Source organism: Meles meles, chromosome 16, assembly GCF_922984935.1.
Source record: "Meles meles chromosome 16, mMelMel3.1 paternal haplotype, whole genome shotgun sequence".
NCBI classification, from domain to species: domain Eukaryota; kingdom Metazoa; phylum Chordata; class Mammalia; order Carnivora; family Mustelidae; genus Meles; species Meles meles.
In genome coordinates, this window is record NC_060081.1 from 67,320,611 (window position 1) to 67,343,049 (window position 22,439).

At 45.4% G+C, this 22,439-nt stretch overlaps 1 protein-coding gene across 8 annotated transcripts in view; it reads left to right on the forward strand.

Annotated features, from left to right (window-relative positions):
• The window catches only part of PKIG (cAMP-dependent protein kinase inhibitor gamma), a 99,231-nt gene that overhangs the window by 56,003 nt on the left and 20,789 nt on the right, over positions 1-22,439 (forward strand). For 4 of the 8 annotated variants that reach the window (XM_045980419.1, XM_045980423.1, XM_045980427.1 and 1 more), the window contains one exon: positions 19,761-19,830. The gene's annotated coding sequence lies outside the window, so the exon portion shown is untranslated. Of the gene's footprint in view, positions 1-9,728; positions 9,885-10,419; positions 10,538-19,760; positions 19,831-22,439 lie in introns of those variants that run through there. The other 4 variants (XM_045980421.1, XM_045980424.1, XM_045980422.1 and 1 more) reach the window with 4 other exon arrangements.

The window sequence follows — 22,439 nt, forward strand, 5'->3', positions numbered from 1 at the left end:
CAGCGGCATTGTGGGCAACCTCGGGGTGTAGTGCCTCCTCTGTTTGCCTGTAACGTGGATCTGGTTGCATAGCGTTTGTGGATCTGTTCTGTGGGGCCTTTTATCGTCTTAGAACCGTCATCGGAAACATTCCTTTTGCAGGGCGTGACTGGGGCTCAGCATCATTACAGTGATCAAGTACATCATGATCTCTCAGGGTCCTGAAATTACAGAGCTCATGCGGATACTGTTTTAATTTGTGGATACTGTTTTAATTTGTCTTGTTTTTAAAATTTACGCAGGTATTAGAATTTAATCTCTGATTCTAGCCTGAAAGAAAATGATACTATGTAGTTTAAGCTCCTAGGCAAATGGATTAAAAGTCTCTTGTTCCTAAAATGTGATTTCTTTTTATGATCTTGATTTTTTTTTTTTTAACTCAGCAATTTAAATAAAACATCCTCAGGGCAACACGAAGGGGCCCGGGGGCGGCGTGGGGAGGGAGTGTGTTTGATGAAATTGTCCAGGAGCAAAGCATGGCTCACTTGCAACCCAGAGATTTGTCATCCAAATATGTGCACATCGCTGGTCCTATAAATAGTTTGAACTGGAGTAAACAGCTCCTTCCCCCTAGCTGCTGCTTGGCCATTGTTCAGATGCCAGAACAGCCAGGGAACAGGCTCTCAAGCCAAGCTCGTGGCCCTTGGGCCCAGCTCTTAGTCTGCTTCTTTGCCAGGCAGGGCCATCAGCTACCCAGGGTTGGAGATGACCAGAGGACAGACATTCAAGCCCTTCAGTTCCCCACTTTGGGCTCCCCTAGCCCCTTGCCCCTGCCCCAGCCTGTCATACAGCTTTATGAACTGCTCTGCTCTAGAGTAGCACCAATCTAAGCTTCCTGGCAACTATCAAAAGCCCTGGGGCCACATGGCCACAGATGTAAGTAGATTTAGGAGATAGAGACATACTTTTTTTTTTTCCAGGGCCAAAGCATGCTTGGCTCATTCCTTTCTTTCGGAGCCGAGAAACGTGGCACCGGTTGTCAGAACTGCTGCAGGCTGCCCCGCCAGTCGCCCATCTCTCTCTGCCAGGCAGACAGGCTGCTGACATTTTAAGAACCCCTTTGAGGACTCGAGTAAAATGCTGACATTAGAGCAACTAAGGACATTCCATGGTTTAGTACTATATTTCCTTTGGAAAAAATAAGTCTCTTTTTTAAAATTCCTGCTTCAGCTGCATTCATTTACAGTGACTCTCATGTCACATGCCTCTGAGGAGGTTATGAAAACAGCGTTTTGTTGTAGAGGGGACAGCTGATGGGGATGACAGAGAAGTCCTGAGTTAAGGAACGGGAAACCTGGACGCTTCAGCAAGTTACCTGACTTTCAGCTTTCATTCTTCATCTGTCAGGTAGAGATAATTCTGTCTCTCCCGCTTCATGGATCGGATGACATGGATGCAAAAGTACTTTCTGGACTGTCCCAAACCAGTGGGCTGTGAAGGAGAGATAGGGTAGTGGAAGGAGTCTCAGGCTTGGCCTTCTGCTCTGTAACCTCAAGCACGCGGCTGATGTGTCTCTCACCCTTAATCTTACCATCTGTAAAATGGGAATATGATATCAGTCTTCCAACAGCCCTTAATCTTACCATCTGTAAAATAGGAATATGATATCCGTCTTGCAACAGTGTTAGAAAGATTAGAAATAACATATATAAAGCACTGACAAATGGTAGATAATTATAAACCGCAGTAATAATTATTATTACATTTAATGTGGAGATACTCACTCTGGGTTATTCAGGATTCTTTACCTGGAGAAACAGATTCAGTTTGTAAACGTCAAGATTAGCAAAAGGCCCAGCTAAAAGCTGATGGCAATAACTAATAAAAATAGATAATATTTTCTAAAAATCGTAATATATGAACATCAGTTGAAAAAACTGCAAGTCCAGAAAGGCATCAGTTTCCTGCTTACCCCCTCACCTGAGGTAACATCCGCTTTTAATCCTCCATTTCTTTCTTTCTTTCTTTTTTTTTTTAAGGGATCTCTACACCCTTGGGGCTCTAACTCACGACCTTAAGGTCGAGTCGCATGCTGCACTGACAGTCCACCAGGCGCCCTCCCCACCCTTCCATTTCCTTTTTAAAATTAATTGTGTTGGGGCACCTGGGTGGCTAAGTCAGTTAAGTGTCTGACTTCAGCTCAGGTTGTGATCTTGGGGTCCTGGGATTGAGCCCCATGTCAGGCTCTGTGCTCAGTGGGAAGTTGCTCTGCCCCTCCCCCTGCTTGTGCTCTCTCTGTCTCACAAATTAAATCTTTTCAAAGAAATTAAATTAAATTCATTGTGTTTGGGGGCACCTAGGTGGCTCAGCACATTTAGTTTCCTACTCTTGATTTCAGCTCAGGTCATGATCACAGGGGTGGGATCAAGCCCCACATCAGGCTCTACACTCAACAGGGAATCTGCTTGAGATTCTTTCTCTCCCTCTCTCTCTGCCCCTTCCCCCTACTCTTTCCTTCTCTCTCTCTCAAATAAATACGTATTTTTAAAAATTTTTGTTTCAGTCAAAATGGCACATGCACATAGGTTTGCTTTATTCTTTTTAAGATCAAATATCTTTATAAACTTACACTAAAAACAGCTATCTCCTGCTCCCACTGGTCCCTGCCTCCTGCCCTGGTCCCAAGAGCATATGCTTTTGATCCTGCTGGCTGTTTGTTCTGTTACTTCCAAATATTCAAATAATATGCTTATACAGCTCTCTCTGTGAACATTTTCTTATGGAAATTTTCGAACATGGACAATATTCGAACAATATAATGAGCCAGCTTCAAGAATCATGACCTGCCTTGTTTCTTCTATGCCTGTGGCCACTTTTCCCCCTGCTACTGGATAATTTTGGAGTAAGTTTTAAATATCATGTCACTTCATCAGTAGCTACTTTAGCATGTACAAGACTGTTTTTTGAAAAACATAACTATACTACCATTATCACATAAAATAATAATCCCTTATTACTTGCAAAAATCACCGATCAAGTATTTTTTCATTCAGATCAGATGCAAACAAGGACCACACACTTCCATACTGCTTTTTCTTTGTTTTTCAGTTTTAGGTGTTACCTTTTGACCTGCTAGGATGGAGCAGGGGGACTTTAGCTTTTTCACAAGCACCAGAGCCCCCTTCGCACTTCTCCTTTACTTTTTTCTCCGAATATCACAGTTTTTTTTTTTTTGGTTAAGGCAGTTTTCAGTGTTTTATAGCATTATGGCATCATAAATACTATCTCCTGCTGAGCCAGTAACTCTGGTTATTTTTCCTTTCTGTATGACTTCCTGGACTAATAACAGCTTCATTAATATACTCAGCTTTCCTTGTTTCTTCCTGCAAAGGCTGCCCTTGCTTTCCCATGGACTCTCAGTACAGTTTTCAGCAGACCTGTCGGGGAGGGAGGGTCCCTCAGCTCTGCTTTCCTAGGGGCTGCCACCGTGGCGTGGTAGTGAGTCTGGCGCTCTCTAGGTCCGCAGGGCTGCTGAGGTCCAGAGCTGCCCTCATCTTCAGCCTTGGCATTCCTTCCCTCTCTCTTGTTAGATCCCTGCTTTCAAATCCTACTTTATAGCTTAAACCCTCATTTAGGTGAAGCACATTGTCCAGGAGTTTACTGAGAAAACAGTGCACAAGAGAGAAACGGTCCTGAGTCCTTGTATGCCTCAAAAATGGCTTTATTTTGTCTGGGTGAGGATGAGTTCTAGGTTCCAAGTCATTTTCCTTTAGAACGTTTACCTTTTTTTTTTTTTTTTTTAAGATTTTATTTATTTATTTGACAGAGATCACAAGTAGGCAGAGAGGCAGGCAGAGAAGGGGGCAGGGGGGCGGGAAGCAGACTCCCTGCTGAGCAGAGAGCCAGATGCAGGGCTCAATCCCAGGACCCTGGGATCATAACCTGAGCCGAAGGCTGAGGCTTTAACCCACTGAGCCACCCAGGCGCCCCTTCAGGCAGTCATTCTTGTTCAGAAGTGTGATACCAGTCTGATTCTTTTCTTTCAAAACAGTTCGTCTCTCTAGAAACATGTAGGATTTTTTTCCTTTTGAATTCTGAAAGGTTGGGAGACTACATGCAGGCATGATCGACTCTTCCCTTCTCCTCAGCCCTTGATAAACTTCTCAGTTTAAAGATGCAATTTTGGGGGTGCCTGGGTGGCTCAGTCAATTAAGCATCTGCCTTCGGCTCAGGTCCTGATCCCGGGGTCCTGGAATTGAGTCCCACGTTGGGCTCCCTGCTCAGTGGGGAGTCTGCTTCTTCCTCTCCCTCTACCCCTCCCCCCTACTCATGTGCTCTTTCTCTCTCTCTCAAATAATTAAAGTCTTAAAAATGCAACGTTTAACTCTAGGAATGTTTGCTCAGGATTTCTTAGATAATTTCCTATTGTACTTTTCTTTGTATTCTTTCTCTGGAATTCCTATTTCAGACTGATGTTGAATTCCCTGGATTATTGTTCTATATCAAAATTCTTTTTCATCCTTTAAATATTTTTCCCCTATACTGTATTTTGAAAGATCTCCTTTTCTTATTTTCCAGTCTTTCTACTGAACTGTTAATTTAATATTATTAATTTCCAAGAGTCCAGTTTTATCAACTTATTTCGTTTTGTGGACATGATATCTTCAGAATCTCTCTGAAAACATAAGAATTTTTTTTTAAAGATTTTCACTTGTCTGAATTTTCTTTCCCATAAGAGTCTGTTTTCTCTTTACTTTAGTTTCTGTCATGTTTTCCTCAAATGCTCTGTAATTTTTTCCCCCCAATTGTAAGCAATAATAAAAGCCTCCTTTTAGGAGCTAGGCCTTCGTTTCCTCTGGAATTGGTGTCTGTTTGCCGCATAGGCCTCAGCCCTGCCTGGAAGGCTGCTAGAAGCTCTGTGTACCACACTGATGGGTACAGTTGGCTTTAGGGCACCTGACCAGCAGTGAGACTGAGGGTCCTTCAAAGGACAGGATAAGGACGCCCAGTCTCATACTAGAAGGGAGGTATTCTGTGAACCTACCCATTTTTTAGGTGCATACTCTCTGGGAGCAGGCTTCCCTTCTGCTGGATCCCTCCATTGGGCACACTGGCTACATCGGCAGCCGTCTGAGGGGGCCTGGGAGGTGGACCCTCCAGATATCAAACCCTGTAGAGAAAGCAGGCAGGTGGGGTGCCTGGGTGGCTCTAGTCATTAAGCGTCTGCCTTCGGCTCAGGTCATGATCCCAGGGTCCTGGGATCAAACCCCACATCAGGCTCCCTGCTCAGTAGAGAGTCTGCTTCTCCCTCTCCCACTCCCCCTGCTTGTGCTCTCTCTCTCTCTGTGTCAATTAAATAAATAAAATCTTTAAAAAAAAAAAAAAGAAAGAAAAGAAAGCAGCCAAGTGTACTCCAAAACCAGAAGAAAAAATAACATCAAACATTTCTTTGTCATCTTTTGTGGGATTGACTCCTCTCTGTCCCCAAATGACTTGTATGTCTGATTTTAAGAAAAATTTTTTAGTTATTTTTCTAAGTAGGTTCCACAATACAGGGTGGAGCCCAGTGCAGGGCTTGAAATCATGAACGAGACCTGAGCTGAAATCAAGAGTTGGACACTTAACCAGCTGAGCCTCCCAGGTGCCCCCAAATATTGTTTTCAGTATAGGTGTGGCTCTTTGGGGGTCCGTATGCCAGGAAGTTAACTAGTTATTTCTGGGTGGTTGAATGATGGATGATTTTCCTCCCTGTTTTCTGGTCTTTCTTTCTTTTTTTTTACAATAAACATTTGTAATTGGAAAGAAAACGAAATCTATATTTACAACTTGAAGTCTCAATCAGCATCCTTCTCAATGGATAAGTGAGTTTGAAATGGCATGATAGCTGAAACCTGCCTTGGATAGGGTGAGGAGTTCATTGCATTTTGCGGCAACTGTTTGGACTCGGAGGTCAGTCTCGGGGCCCAGAATTTATTCATCATATACTCCTTTCAGCAGGTGCCAGTCAGTTACCAGCTGAACGGGCTCTGTGACTGATGGGTCTAGAATCTCCTCGTTTGTCGGGTGGGGGTAGTAAGACCTACCTCACAGGACCCTCGTGGGGGTTAAATGAGATGATTTTTGTAGAGCAGTTAGAATACTATCTGGCATATGGTAAGCATCCGTTAGAAGTCTTCGTTATTTATAGCCTTCCTTATTTTAATAAGTGTCTCCTATGTACAAAATGCTCACAAATTAAACACAGAGCTTTTCCATAAGAAGCTCAGATTCTAGCAGCAGCATAAGTAAGAGCTGTCCAGAAATAAATAAGCCTCAAAGAGGAGAAAAGGATAAGTTTCTTGATAGAGGAACAGATAAAGTCCTACGGAACATCAGAGGGGGAGACCCCTTCCACACGGGGGTGAAGGGTGGGAACTGAGGGCAGCCTTGTGGCAGGGGGCTGTCTGAGCCCGTCAGACCAGCTCTGTGTGCAGGAGCAGGCAGTTTCCTTCCTCTTCCGATGGAGCTGAGACTGCGGGCTGTGACGAGCTGCCAGCTTTTCCTGCAGGGAAACCCTCCCGAAGGCAGCGGAGGAAGGGACTCCGAATCCCGGCGGGGCCCCAGCAGCCCTGGCCAGGAGCCCAGGCTCTCTCACTTAGTCCCGTGAGCCTCGCACTGGTCGGTCAGCCCAGCAGCATCGGCCTCCGCAGCTGAGAGTGGAGGGGCTGTTAAACCTCCTCACCTCCTAGGTGTAAGGCTAATGGAAGATGGTGTCTCGAGAGCACTCAGCACAGAGCGTGGCGCCAGGCAACAGTATCTCTGTTGTCGGCAGTCTGAAGGCAGAAGGAGCGCCCGGCCTTGTCTGTTCTCCATGGCTCTGTGACAGATGTACAGTTACTCAGTGTTACAGGTGAGGGTCAGAAAATGTATGTGGTTGAAGAAAACAGTCTATCTTTGCTTTTATGAATGGGCTCCTTACTATTACTTTTGTTCAAATAACAAAGCACTGAGAGTGATTTTGGCAAACTGACCTGTCCAGGGCCCAGCTCATTTCCTGATACGCACTTGGGTTTCTGGAATAAAGGCCCGGCAGATAACGGCCCCAGCCGCCACCTCCCGTCCCTCCAAGCTGCGTGTTGCTGCTGAGAACACGCCTCACTGTTCCCGGTGGGCCTTTTTGTTCCTTATTTCTTTTCTCAAGAAATAGCGGGTCCTTCTTCTGGCTTCCTGACATTCTTGACTTCATTCATTCACTTCATTCCATTATCCTCGGGATAGAGGATGGTGACACTGAGTCAGAATTAGAAAATAATGCCTTTACTTTAGGATGTCGCAGCTTATTTTTGCAAGTTTTTTTTTCCAAATATTTTTGAACTTGTAGTGTGTGCCAGGCACTTAATCCAGACAAGAACCTTTTATGTTAAGTGCCATTATTATTCTCACTTTACATAGAAGTTAACTTGCCCAAGGTCATCCAATGCTGGAAGGTCCAGGGACAGCAAGGAAACTCAGGTCTCTCTGAACTGGGAACAGGCTCTGAGATAACTCCCGTTAACTGGAGTTCTTGTCATTCCACCACAGCCCCACGCCGGCTTATGGGAGAGCCTTTAGACCGGCAAACTCCCTCCCAATGTATAGTCTGTTTGCTTGGTCCTTCCTGATTACAGCATCAAAGAGTTCTGAGAATAACGTTTTTGTTAAGTCACAAACTCCCACAGCCTTACCTCCATTTCTAAATAGTTTCTTCTTTCCCTAAAGAACTCCAATCCCAGCTTCCCATCCAAGTAGGTTTAAGACAAATCAGATCTGCCTTGGAGGAAGGGGTGACTGAAGCCCAGACTTCCTTCGGATCACATGGTATTTGGGGAGCAAAGCAAGTGAGTACTCCCTTTTACCTAGTGGCCTGTAGTGTTTCCTTTAGGCAATAGATTGACTACTCCCCCCAACCCCGAGCCCTGGCCTGGCTGAACCCACCCCTTCCCCATTTTTTAAAAAATAAATTTAGGTCATTTTTCTAAGTAGAAATGATCCCATTTAGAAATAGCTTTGGCGGGGCACCTGGGTGGCTCAGTGGGTTAAAGCCTCTGCCTTCCGCTCAGGGCATGGTCCCAGGATCCTGGGATCAAGCCCTGCGTCTGGCTCTCTGCTCAACAGGGAGCCTGCTTCCTCCTCTCTCTCTCTCTCTGCCTGCCTCTCTGCCTACTTGTGATCTCTCTCTCTGTCAAATAAATAAAATCTTAAAAAGAAAAAAAAAAGAAATAGCATTGGCATGTGTATGGCATGTGTGCTGGACTAAGTAGGAGTTAAAGACTCAGTTTCCATCTCTGCCCCTTTAATCTTAAGCTGTGTGACCTTGGCCGTGTCACTTGGCGTCTCTGTTTCATTTTCCTACCCAGGAAAAGCAGACTAGTAATTCAGCCCCTGGGTACTAATTCTCCTACAACGAGAAGCAGATGAGATTATGTAGGACAACGAAGCTACCATCCATCAGCACTTAGTATGTGCAGGTGCTTTCTGGCTTTTGTGTGTGTTCCTCACTCCTCACAGTCCTGAAAGGAGGCCCTATTACCCCAATTTACAGTTCAAAAAAAAAAGTTCAGAGAAGCGAAGTCACACAGGCCTCAGATCTATAGCTCTGGTTCCCAGATCGCTGTCCATAGGCAGTGTACAGGTCACACTGCTTCGCTCTGTACCCGGAAGTGCAGAGGTTTTTTCTCTCTTTGCCTGCAGGCACTCCACAAATGCAAGAGACTATTATGGTCGCTCCGAATCACTGCTGTACCACGTTAATCCCGAAGGACAGCTCTCCTGCTTCTTTATCTTATCGAGTAGTTTGTGCTGCCTCGTTCCATGTCCCCCAGGCCTTGTTCAGTGAATTCTTTGGGGTTTTCTCCCAGAGAAACAGTTCAGCTCCACCACAAAGAGGGTCGAAGGAGCCAGGCTGAGCCTGGCATCGTGGGCATTGGCCTCTGACCTGCCAAGGGTTCTTCCCTCCCTCAAGCGTGTAATCAGCCAGCTTGTCGTACAAGTCTTTATCTTGCGTCTGTGTAGAAGCTCAGTCGTTGGATTTCAGAAGTGGAAGACCCCCAAACCATCATTTTATTGATGGGGAAACTGAGGTCAAGGGAGTTAGGAGTGTGACTCCTTCAGTTAGGAGTGTGATTGAGGCCAGAAAGAACCGAGTTCTGCAGGCAACAGACCAGTGCTGCCTCTGAGCCTTGCACTGGGGCAAGTGTCACCTCCCCTAAGTGAAGGACCAACATGCACCGTGCCCAGCACGCACCTAGGAAACTTGGTGGGGAGACGGAACAACTTGGAACATCGAGCTGGAGGAAATGAGGGTGGGGTGGAGTGAGGATGCCGATCTCCACCCTAACGAGGGTATTACACACCAAAGAAGTGAGTTAGAACACAGCAAAGCAAACTAGATTGTTCTCACTCAGTGGTGACTATAGGCAAAGGGACTTACACCAGGAGCCCTGGCCCAGTGAGTGGATAGGAAGCCTTTTGTCACTAAGTCTGCGCTGTTGAAAATTGAAGGAAGGATGTTAGGTAAATGTGACTGCCTGGGATGAAGTTACAGCCTCCCAGCTCATTGTCCAGAGGAAATGGATCTCCCCCGTGGACAGAGAGGTGGAAACCGAGCAAGGGAGCTGAGTGGTTGACATCATCAGACTGAGCATTGGGTTACAACAAATGGGGACTTACTTGGCCCGAGACGTGGGAAACACCCACTAAAACCTCGAAGTGCATTTCATTTAGAGACGCCGAGAGGGAGAGAGGGCAAGAAAGAATCCAGACTGTACCGCCGGCCTGGTCTGCTAATCTCGCTAACCCTCAAAAGGGAGGCGTTTTGAATGCTGGTTTCTTAAATTCTCCTTTGGCTTGGACTGAGGAGCCCTGGAGCTTGGAGAAACTCTGCTCTTGTAAGTAGAACTTTATTCTCCACCGTCACCCCCACAGCCCTGGGGAGAGCAGGGAGGGAGGCAGAGCTCTCTGGAGGGCTTGGCTTGCTTCACAGCCTGTCGGTCAGAAAGTGTCTATTTTTATATTATGATATATTATTGTTCTGCAAATTATGGCTTTGTCTGTAACTGCCTGGGGCTAGAGTCTGAACTCAAGTTTCACGGATGAACTCCATTCAAACGCTGTTTGAATTTTTACCCCAAGAACACTGACAGATCGGCTAGAGCTTTAAAAGCGGTTCGTTGCCCTGAAGGTAGGTGAAGAAGTTAAGTCCCTCATTAGATACTGGGGTTTGTAAAACCTTTAGTTTTTTCTCCGATTACCAAGGCAGTACAAACAATTTTAGACATCCTAGGAAAAAGTGTCTCTGGAAGTGACAGTTCCCTGTAATCTTCCCCTCACAAATACAAGATTAGTATTCTAAATGCAAGATCTAGAAATGATTGGGTTTCTGAAGTTCGCTTATCACAGGCATCCACAGCCGCGGCAGCTGGGCGCGGACTCCTAAGATGGAAAGAAGCGTCGGGAGACTTTAACTTTGGCTTCGTGGTCTTTTTATTGCTTCCTTTTTAAAATTTGCTGCTGATACCTAGAAAGTAAACAGAACAATCGTGTAAGTAAGCACTTCAGCATTTTCTTTGTTGGGGTCTGTCCTCAGGTCTTTAAGCCAGGTATGCCCTTCCAAGCGGTGTGGAGGGGAGGGTAGGGGAGGGGAGGGCCTTGTGTTGCCCTGGGCCCCTCACCCGCAGGCGCCTGAGCTGACAATTCTCCCTCCTGGGGTGTGCGTGTGCGGTACAGGGCTTGCAGCTGCTGCCTGCAACCCACTACCCCTGGCCGCAGGTCGAAATAGTTGGGAAATCACGGTTAAAGGGGAAAGACTTCGACTTTAAGAAACAAAGGGCCAGCCATGGAAAGTTTGCAGCCCCGAGCGAGTCTTCCACACGCTGGGCCTGTTTCCTCTTTGTACCTAAATAAAGGGACAAACCTAGATGATCGCTATATTTTGGAATTCAGCTTGAAATGAACCATCCGTATCTTTTGCTTGCGGAGAATCCTCAGGGCTTGAGGATCAAAGTACTCTTGGTTTCCAGTATCCCAGAGTGGCTAAAAACCGGCCCCTAGAAGGACAATTAAAAGAGGATATAAAACAGGCAACAGTAAGTTACTTTTGAGTTTTTTATAGTTTTGTAAGGTTTGGTTTTTTTTTTAAAGATTTTATTTATTTATTTGTCAGAGAGAGAGAGAGAGAGCGAGTACAGGCAGACAGAGTGGCAGGCAGAGGTAGAGGGAGAAGCAGGCTCCCTGCTGAGCAAGAAGCCCAATGTGGGACTCGATCCCAGGACGCTGGGATCATGACCTGAGCCGAAGGCAGCCGCTTAACCAACTGAGCCACCCAGGCATCCCAAGGTTTGGTATTCTTTTTTTTTTTTTAAAGATTTTATTTATTTGTTCGACAGACAGAGCTTACAAGTAGGCAGAGAGGCAGGCAAAGAGTGAGAGGGAAGCAGGCTTCCTGCTGAGCAGAGAGCCCGATTCGGGGCTGGATCCCAGGACCCTGGGATCATGACCTGAGCCGAAGGCAGAGGCTTCAACGCACTGAGCCACCCAGGCGCCCCCCAAGGTTTGGTATTCTTGAAGAAAGATTGAGCATGGTGTACAGGCGCATGCACAGTGTTGGGGGGGCGGGGAGAAAAAGAATGATCCCTATCCAGTGTCTCTTAAGTGCTCAACCCCACGTGATGCTCAGCCTTTTCCATAACCTGAGGTGGTCAGTGTCCTTGCTCCTAACTCCACTGACTGAGGGTTACTCTCCACAGTATGTTCCCGTATCATCCTGACTGCCTTCCCCGTTCACCTGAACTGTGCTCACATAATTACTGGTAGAACTTCATTCACTGTCTCCCCTAGACCATGTGTCCCCTCTCGTGAGTCTGTCTCGTCCATTACCAGAACCCCGTCCCCTGGGAGAAAGATCCAGAGGAGACCGGGCATACTCAATTTTAGCACAGAGCCCACCCTCCTAGTCCCTACCTTGGCAATAAAGAGAAGAGGAAGGGAAGATCTCTCTCTGGGCCCTTCCACCTCATGTCACCTAGACACGGCGACTGCTGCTTCAGGACAGCGTGGCTGGGGCCAGAGTGCAAAGAAAAGCAGAAGATGTGGTCAGATCTTGGATTTTTGAGCGGCCAGGGGGTCAGGTGTTGGTGGTTTAAGAGATTTCTATCCTTAAGGCTACCAGAGTCTCCAGCCCTCAGGAAAATGCAATATTTAAAAACTGCTTGAGTTAAGATCATAGTTACCAGGAGGGTTCTCAAAGCCCCCTTGGCATATCTGAGTGTTTTGGTCTTCTCCACAGCTCAACCCTTTGCAGTTTGTTTTTTTTTTTTAAGATTTTTTATTTATTTATTTGACAGAGCGAGAGATCACAAGTACGCAGCGGGGCAGGCAGAGAGAGGAGGAAGCAGGCTCCCTGCTGAACAGAGAGCCCGATGTGGGGCTCGATCCCAGGAACCCGGGATCATGACCCGAGCCAAAGGCAGAGGCTTTAACCCACTGAACCACCCAAGCGCCCCCGGCTCAACCCTTTGAAAGTGGACTGTTGCTACCACAGAGCCACGCATGGTCTTGGGCAGTGGGTCCAAGGCTCTCTGCCTCGGCTCAGCTGCTCAAGATCTCCAGACTTCGGCTAATTAAGAAAATGGTCCCAGTGGCGCCTAGGTGGCTCGGTCAGTTATGCATCCGACACTTGATCTCAGCTCAGGTCTTGATCTCAGGGTGGTGAGTTCCAGCCCTGCGTTGGGCTACATGTTATGCACGGCGCCTATTTGAGAAAAAAGAAAAAAAAAAAAGGTGGTCCCTCTTCCAAAGACGGTGGTGAGGAGGTGATATTCTGAAAGGAAGGTTTGTGGTTTGGGTTTTTATTTTTGTTTGAATTTGAATGTCTTTAGCAGGATTGTTCTCCAGTTTAGTACTGCCTGTGTCATTTGCTTGCCCATCTGTCACCATCTCTGATCTCATGCCTGCCGCTTGGCCCCTGTGGACGTTTACCTTTGCAACCCCTGGGCTGGTGGGTGTCCACAGTCCCTGTTAACTTCAGACTGTGTAGAGGTCAGTGAGAAGCTGGGGAGGGTAGCAGTGAGAGCTCTGCCCTCACCATCTCCTGGTGGAGACATCTCGGACAGATTACCTCCTAGAGCCTGCTTCTCTTCTGAAAAGGGGGGGTGGGTAGGGGTCACATACGCACCTTCCTCCAGGGGTGCCACGAGGATGAGACAGGATAAAGCTTATAGTGCACCTAGTTGACACAAAAAACATGCTTGGGGTTGCCTACTTTATGGTTTCCAGAAAGAGAATGCTAGCCAATGTATACATGGCCTGGCCCCGTCAGTCATAGGATGCCATTTGTATGAGGGACGTGGTGTCATCTCTGAATTGATCAGCGCTCCCATGCTGGCTCTTTCAGCCAAGCCTTAGCACCATTTCCTATCACTCAGTCGGGTGCTCAGACCAAAACCAGAAGTAGGTGCTGTTCTCCTGGGACCCGAGGATGCTAGCCCAGCCACTTAAGGAAGAAACTGGTGGCAGGTGTTATTCTCTGAGTGTGACGAGAAGCTGAGTTCACCCAATTAACTCTGCTGAGTGTTTTCACAAGGGGCCAGAAGTGATTCCTAAGTGGAGACAGACATGGAAAATCTCAAGTTCTGGGAAACAAGTCATTAATCATGACCCGAGGCTGAGCTCACTACCTCCTGGAAGTCTTTCAGAAAGGCCTTAAGAAAACTTTGAGCGCCTTCACAGAGTGGTTCCTTCGGAAGCTACGATGCTGAGTGATTGTGAACAGCAGATTAAAATGCATTGGCTCTTACTTGAGGAGGCCGGCATTTCCTAACTTTATTTAAAAGAAGTCTCTTTAATCTTTCAAGAAATGACTGCTCTTCAACTGGGCCTTTCCAAAATGAATAATGGACCCTCGGGGGCATTATGAAAATGAAGGGTTGGTAGCTGACGCCTTCTACTATGTCCCAGGGACCTAGGTCAGTCATTATGTTTGGGACTTCATAGGCGTGATCTCTGCCATTCAGTAAATTACACAGACTAGTACGAAGCACTAGGGTGGAGAAATGGCTGTGAGGAGAGAGCCGTGGCCTTGTGAGGTTCTCTGCGCGTCAGGAAAGACAGGCTGGTCAATGAACAGTTGAGCTGCACCAGCATTTAGCGGCTGGGGGTCCTGGTCTTGAGCTGGTTGGTTACCCCCACACTTCCCCTCCGTCTCCTGATTCTCAGAGCTCTGCCAGCATCTGCATTAGGGAGAGATGAGAGCTGCGCCCTGCGGAAGCTTTCACTCCTGGCTCCTTCCTGCCTAAGGCATCTGATGAAAAACGGGAACTCTTCCCGATTAATTGCAGGGGGACCCCACCCCGGAGGACCCGGAGCCTGCGATCCCAAGTCGAGTAAGGAGACATAAGGATCGGTGATTCTGTGGTCTAAGATTGCCACTGGATTTTCTGCTGGTTTGTTTTTATAACATTTATTGTGGTGGTTCCCCCCCCCATTACGAAATTAGAACATGTTCATGGAAGGAAAGCTAGTCAGTACAGAAAAACACTTAAATCATCACCCAGTGGTTTCATGTCTCTGGTTTTTTAATAGGGCATGGCTAGGTCAGAGGGGAACTTACTTAGATCTCCTACACATATTCTGGTTTGGCTCCAGAAAGTTTCTGCCAGGGTAAGAAACTCCCCTTTAGCAGTACGTGCTTGTCCTGTCCTCACCCTCACACGACCATTGCTTTTCAGGTTTCACTTCTCATTTTCTGGGCAGAGTCTCTGCCTATCAAAGGTGCTCATGGCTTGCAGGGCAGTCCCCTAGTAGGAGAAGCCATTGTCTGTGGTTGACTAGAGACTGTAGCCTTTCTTCATACTTCCCTATGTCGGTGCAAGAATTCATCCGCTGTTCAGAAGAACCCTTGTGTTCAGGCATTACACAAGGCACGATAGGGAATACCAAGGTATATTAGGCCCTTCTAAGTAGCTTGTAGTCCGATAGGAAAAAAAAGACTCCGATAACTCTCACACATGTCATCGTGTGCCCTAAGAGAGGGACAGTGCCGTGGAAAGCCCGAGAACGTGGCACACTAGCATTTGAGTCCAGCCTTCAGCTCAGTACAGTTTGAGCTAATGCTCACTGAGCACCTCCTTATCTGCCAGGCACTGAGCAAGATGATCGGTGGACAGTAGGTCATAAAACAAGCATGATCCTTCTTCTCACTGTCATTCACAGCCAAGGACATATGGTCTTACAAAGTAAATAAGTAGGAATGTGATCAGGGCAGGCTTGCTTGACGAGGCAGTGTTTAAACCGAGGTGAGGTGCTCATTAGGCCAAGAGCTAAGGCAGGAGGTGGGGAAGAAGGGCATTGTGGGAAAGGATGATCCAGGTAGGGACAGGTACATGTGTGTAAGGGCCCAAGGCAGGAAAGCATGTGGACTGTTGGAGAGCCTGAAGGGAAGCCAGCGTGGCTGAAGCATGGAGGGGAAGGGAACTGCGAAAGAGGTGGAGGGGAGGCTTCAGAGAATTAGTCAGGGACCTGATGACGATGATTAATCAGTAGGCCTTTGTGGGTGCTATTTGCTGTGTGGGGGATGGATGGAGGGGCAGCCACAGTAGTCATGGGGAGAGAGGATTGGCGTTGGGCAGGACCCTGGCGGGGAGTGGGGGTGGATGGGAGAGGTAGGTGGATTCGAAAATACTAGAGATAGAAACTTAGTGGCTTCTAGTCTGTGCCAGGCGCAGGGCTGGGCCCTGAGGCTGTAGAGACAAAAGAGATGCATCCTCTGTCCCCCGGGCTTTAGAGGTTTAGTGGCCTTGAAGGTTGGGTAGGATGTGGGTGAGCAGACCCAGGAGCATGGATTTCCTTCCCATAGTCAGAGCTCTATTCCAGTAAATGAGGAGAGTTTCTCTCTGGGGTGGCATAGAATATTACTCCTAGACTACAGTTTTTTTTTTTTTCCCTAAGGGGCAGGAAGAGCTCTTCCTCCCAAGAGCCTACCTTTACTCTTTGGCTTGCCTATAGTTCCCCTTTGTCCCTGTGATTTCATACCTGAGCTCCCTGCTGGACTTGGGGTTTGGAGACCAGAGTTAGCAGCTTGCCACGTGACTGAAAAAGATTGAACTTCGCTAGCCATTTTCACCTATAAATGGGAGTGATACTGATCTGATATCTGGCTCCTTTAAGGTATCTTAAAGCGCTTTGTAAGATATCAAGTGCTGTAGAAACGTGAGATATCATTATTATTTCAGTGCAGTATTTATTACCAATGAAATAACAGTTAAAAGCGAAGCATTCCACCAGGGAAGGCCAGAGTGTACCTTGCACGTAACTCTGAAATGGCAGATTCCTTAGAGTCACTGTTCTTCAAGAGCTTGTTGGGAATGCTGGTCCTCTTCTCTTTCCATTTCATCTGCTGGGATAAACCATTTCCTCTTCTCCTCCTCCCATCAGAATGGTTTGCAAAAGCAAGCCATTTCACTTCTCTGCATTCCGGAACCCATTTGATGTAGAAGCCAAAGCATCTGCTTGGAGATGGAGAGAGCCTGTGAGCAGAGCTGAGGGGGTTGCACGGCTCTGGTTCCCAGCAGCCAGTTCACTCCCGGGAGTGTATTCAGTTGGTTTGCGGGGAGGAAAGCAGGCAAGGGCACCAAGCCATGGAAAACAGTCAACAGCACAGAACCAGCCCACACACCACCACCTAAACAGGGCGGTTTCAAGCCAGAGTTTTAGGCTTTCTTTGGGATTTTAACATGGGAAATTCTTTTTTTTTTTTTTCTTAAGTAATATTTTCCCCCTTCTTAAATAAAAAGCATAAATCCTTAGGAATTAAGTACCGCCCCCATGAAGCTTTTTAAAAAAATTTGTCTTCCGACTATTAACGTGTTCTATTTGACCAAAAAAGAAGTAACAGTAAATGGAGTTAGTTATCCAATGTAAAGACAAGTGGGTAGCGTATAACACAGCTTATCAGAGTTTTTCCCTACCCTCACATGCTTGTCATTGTTTTTATCTTCATTAATTTTCCCTAAACTAATACATACGCTCATTGTAACTAAACAGTTTGAAGATGTTATAAAGAAAAAGTTATAATCTCTCCTTTGCCCTTACTCCCCATTTCCATCCTTCTGAACTCAGTTTGGTGTGTGTCTTTTCTCCAAGTTCCTATTGAAATGGGTGTAGGGTTTGTGTAGATGTGTGGTTGTCTGGTCAGAAGTGGGAGCATACTTTTATTTTGCACTTTGTTTTTCCACTAAATAAAAGGTCCTGGGTAGGGATAAATCTAATGCACCTTTTAAAATAGCTTCAGGGCTGTCGACCTAGAGGTCCACAATATATTCAGCTGTCTCTCCTTTGACAGATGGTCGAGTTATGTTTTGTTTTCACTAAAAATATTGTTGCATTAAATATCTTTACATACATAGCCTTCTCTACTGGTGTACTTATTTATTTATTTATTTATTTAAGTTGACTAGTGGACACATAATGTTACATTAGTTTCAGATGTATAATATAGTGATTAGACAAGTCTATAAGTTATGCTGTGCTCAGGACAAAAGGAGCCACCGTCTGTCACCATACAACACTATTGTAATACCATTGACTGTACTGGTGCTTTTATTTCTGTAGGTTACATTTTCTTAAATAATATTGTATATTAATAATAATACACATATATTGTATGTATTTGACATTTTAATAGAGAATATCCTACTTTATAAAGAGTTCTAGTAATTTACATTCTTCTCAGAAATATAGGAGTACTTCCATTTCCCTAAATCTTTACCAATATTAGATATTCTTTCTCTTCTTCCCTCCTGCCCTCTGTCTCTCCCTCCACCCTCCATTCCCCTCCTCCCTCCATCCCTTCTTCTGTCTGTACTGTCTGTGACCAAGCTGATGGCAGAAAATGGTATCTCACTGATGCTTACCTTGTATTTTCTTTACTACTAGTGAGATTGAACATTGTTTCATGTGAATTGGCCATTTTATTTTCCTCTTCTCTGAATTTCCTTCACTTGTTTCCTTAGGAATTGTTTGCTTTTTTCTTAACAAGTTATAGGCGCTATTTATATATTAAGGATTCTATATGTATTGCAACTGTTTTTCCTAATCTGTTGTTTGTTAAATTTCTTCTATTTTTTTCATCCTAGTATCTGGATTTCTTGCCTTGTTTAATAATAATTTCCCCACCTCACAGTTATATAAATTCCTGAACATTCTTCCAGTACTTTTATGGCTTTAATTATTTAATCCTGAACCTTTAATCCCTTTGGAATTATGTTTATACGTAGCAAAGGGGTAGTGGCCAGGCTTTGCTCTAGAGATGCCGGCACCATTTATTAAATAAGCCATCTTTTCTGTTGTGCATTGAAATTCCATCTTTGTGGTAATTAAGTTCCTTTCTTGTATCCATTTCTGAACTTGCTGCTTCAGTCTACAGGCCTGTTTGTTCTTATGTTACAACCATATCTTTTTCTTAAGTCTTTATGAAGTAAATTTTTATTATCTCTTAAGACAACTCCCCTATTTACTTTTTTAAAATAATTTTCTTTCCCACTTCTTGGCTAAACTTGGGGGAATTTATTATTCCATATGAACTTTAAAATAATTTTACCCATTTCTCTCTCCCCCCAAAGCTATTTGGATTCTTATTGAAATTTAATTAAAACTATATAGTAATTTGGAGAGGATTCATGTTTTTGGATAATTGGACTTCTCTACCCAGGAACTTGCTAACGAGTTTGAAACTTAAGTGTTCTATTTCTGTATTTTGTCATTTTACCTTGAAAGTTTTTAATAGGCATCATGAATATATTGTCTCAATTAAATAGTATTACTGCTTGTCCTGGTTAACAAGGACCATGCAAAGTTTTAGTTCTCATCTCTCTTCCATCCTTGACACTCTTATAGTCAAAGAGATGATATTGTCAAATTCGTCTTTATCTCCCCACTTAGCTTGGTTTCACTCACTCAGTGTTTTAAATTTACCAATACACTATACTTACTAATTTTTCTCACTGCTGATTCCAAAATCTCACTTACTTTCTGTGTTTGGTTTCCTTTCTGTTGGAGAATGTTCTTAGAGACTAAATGGCAAACTTTTGCTCAGTCTTTGTCTGAAAATGTCTTTTGCATTCTTGGTATTTTAGAATTCTAGATACACAACACGTATAATGATTATGACAGTTATGTGTGCCTCTTTAAAAGTTTTCAACCCAAACAGAAATTATTCTTGTAAAAAGGAAAACTCTTTCACTCCTTTTTCCCCCAGTTTCCGAGTCCCAGAGAGAGCCGCTCCTCATAGTTTGCTGATTGCCTTGTTCTGTGTAAATGCAAATTTGTATGTATACAAATGCTATACTTTTCTAAGCATAAACAAGCATGTTTAGACATGATTAGAACAGTCATGTTCATATTTATATTAAAAATGGTGACATAGGAAAATGATGACATTTCCTTGTCGGTGCAGTGAAATCTTTCTCGTTCTTTGTGATGGCTGCCCTTGTTTCTCACTGTATTGGGACACTGTAACTTAACTCTTCCTATTAACAGACATTCAACTTGTTTCCTCTTTTTTTTGCTATTACACAGAATGTTTTACTGACCATCCTTTTACTTATGGGAACATACCTATAGCGTAGATTCCTACATATTTGGCTGACCCAAAGGATGTGCACATTGAACGTGTTATTAGATACACTTAACTTGTCTTCCCAAAGATTGTTTTAGTTTACAACCCTTGAGTCTGTCTGGCTCTAATTTTTGTTTTTCCTCTGCTCCCTTAGAATTTCCACAGTGATTACTCAACGGCGGGAAATAGGAAGAGATGCAAGTAGGAAAAAGAAACTAAACCAGGTGGGTAGTCACACTGTTCTTACCACTCCGCTGTCGCATCCCAAGTGTTTTTGTGTAAATAGCTTTCTTTCTGTTTGAACAAATCAATCGGTCCCAGGTGAAATTAGAAAGGAAGTCTGGTCCCATGGAGATAAAGCAGGCTGGCACTTTGCAGAAGTTATACAATATCACACCCCAGTTTTATAGACCGTTTCTTTAGAGCATCAGAAAAACAAGTTACTTCTGGCGGCTCCAAAGAGCGTGGGTTTCTCCAGTCATCCACTTAGGCTGATGGAATCATGCGCAGAAATTGTTAGCAAATTTGGGCATGATGCCAGCTTTCCTGTCCACCAATTGTTGCAAAGCTATTTTCATAAAGCCTAGGGCACATTATGGGCATTTTAATACTGTGATAGAGGAGCAAAAGCAAGCAAACCCAGCCTGGAGAAACCAGCACAGCCCACGGGTCTGATGAAGAGAGATGGTGCCTTACAGGCCCCCCCCACCCCCAGCTGGAAAAATATTGCATTTCATGAAATATGAATGGTGTACTCTTGGAGTATGGCCGCTCTGGGTCAGTGTTCATAGTTAAACACTTGTAGCGTGAGTTAATCCTTTTTAACAGCCTCTGATCCATGGTCAGCCCCCTCCCCTCCCCACAACCTGCCCATCCTCTTTCGGCTCTGTCTCCCTGCAGTTAGAGCTAAATCTGTCCAAGGCCTACTAGTCCCGGGAGCTTGGGGGATTTCCACCTCTGAATTCCTGTGCTTGGCCTAGCCTGCCTCTAGCCCCTAAGGTTCGTCTTCTCTGTTGCTGGCAGGGTGAGAGTCTGGCTGCTGCGCTAGGGCTGGAACTCCCCAGCTGCTTATCAGCAGGGCTTCTGGGCCTTGCCCTGCGGTAGCTTCCCGAGCTACAATGCTTGTGTCCTGCTCTGACTCAGTGCCCCTGGGAAGCCCCTGGATGCAGCTGTTTGCAGTGACTAAGATGAAGCAGTCGGTTCCCGGGACCACTTGTCTGGCTCGTTTAGGAGGGCAGGCCTCCAGAAGGCCTCTGTTCCAGCTGCCGTGGGAGTTCTGGGGTTCATGGCCACCAAACCTTGAGGATTCTGGGGCTATAGGAAGTCTAGAGCTGGGGTTTTTAGCCAGGAGTTTATGGTTAGCTTCTGGGATTCAGGATTTCCCCTGTACCTACGGGTACAGTATATGTAAATAGACTTTCCTGGGCCAGGAAGTGTCCTTGGCTTTGCTCAGATTCTCAGAGGTATCTCTGACCTCTGAATTTTTTTTTTTTAAAGATTTTGTTTATTTATTTGACAGAGAGAGATCACAAGTAGGCAGAGAGGCAGGCAGAGAGAGAGAGAAAGGAGGAAGCAGGCTCCCTGCCGAGCAGAGAGCCCAATGCGGGACTCGATCCCAGGACCCTGGGATCATGACCTGAGCCGAAGGCAGAGGCTTAAACCACTGAGCCACCCAGGCGCCCCTGTGACCTCTGAATTTTAAGAAACACTGGTCTAGAGAAAGTCTGAAGTGTTGGAGACCACTGTGTCCCCCTGGGCACAAGCCTCCCAGATCCAGGATCTTGAGAGACCTCCCCAGGTCCCTGGGTTTTTCTGTTTGAAGCTGAACTGGAATAAATTACCCAGTATCACTGATGCTGAGAGCCTTCCCGAGGGATGTCCCAAAGTCCAGTCCTGAAATCGCACTCCCAGCCCGTTTCATCTCATTGAGCACAGTGGGTGTACTGAACACTCCAGGCAGGTTTTCCGGTTTCCGAGTCCATCGCTCAGAAAGGTCCCTCTAGGCAGCTGTACTGACAATGGGGAGAATAGCGTTGACGGCGGGAGTTCAGTCTGGCTCCCCACTGCCAGGAACAGCAATAAATGCTTTATTCACATCATCATCTTTAACTCCCACAACCCTCCAGTGAGGTAACTACCGCTGTTTTACAAATGGGGGACCAGAGGCACAAAGAGATCTAGTCACTCACCAGAGATCACGTAGCCAATTAGTCAGTGATACGTGACCCGTGCTCATGAGTTTAACCACCAAGCTTTCTGGTGAAATTAAAGGGCACCGACAGAAAAACTAGAGTAAACAGCAAAAACGAGGACAGACTGCCCCGTGTGTTGTAATAGTGAGAGTGTTGCTGGATTATAGCAGGTACACAGCTGTGATCTTAAATCCTTAAGGAAAAGTTGGCAGTACATTAAAGCATCATATGAGAAGAATTTCATCCATTACAATTCAGATAAGCATTTTTTATAGCTTTATTGAGGTATGATTTGTATATCATATAGTTCACCTGGCTATAGTGAGTGTATGATCCGGTGACCTTCGGTGTCTGTCACCATGATCAGTTTTAGAACATTTTCATTACCCATCACCTTCCCAACCCCCCATTTCTCCCCAGTCCTCGGCAACCACTGATCTATTTTCTCTCTCCAGATGAGGTTTTCATCTTACAAGAGTAACAGTGTGGGAATCTTGGTGATCTGGAGTGAGTCATTCCCTAAGGGATAATTAGACAAATGAAATTGGACTCTAACGTATTTTATAAATGGCTTTATTGGCTAAGAAGCTGCAAGCATGTCTTTGTTATGCCCGAGTTGGGGGTTGACATAAGCAAGAAAG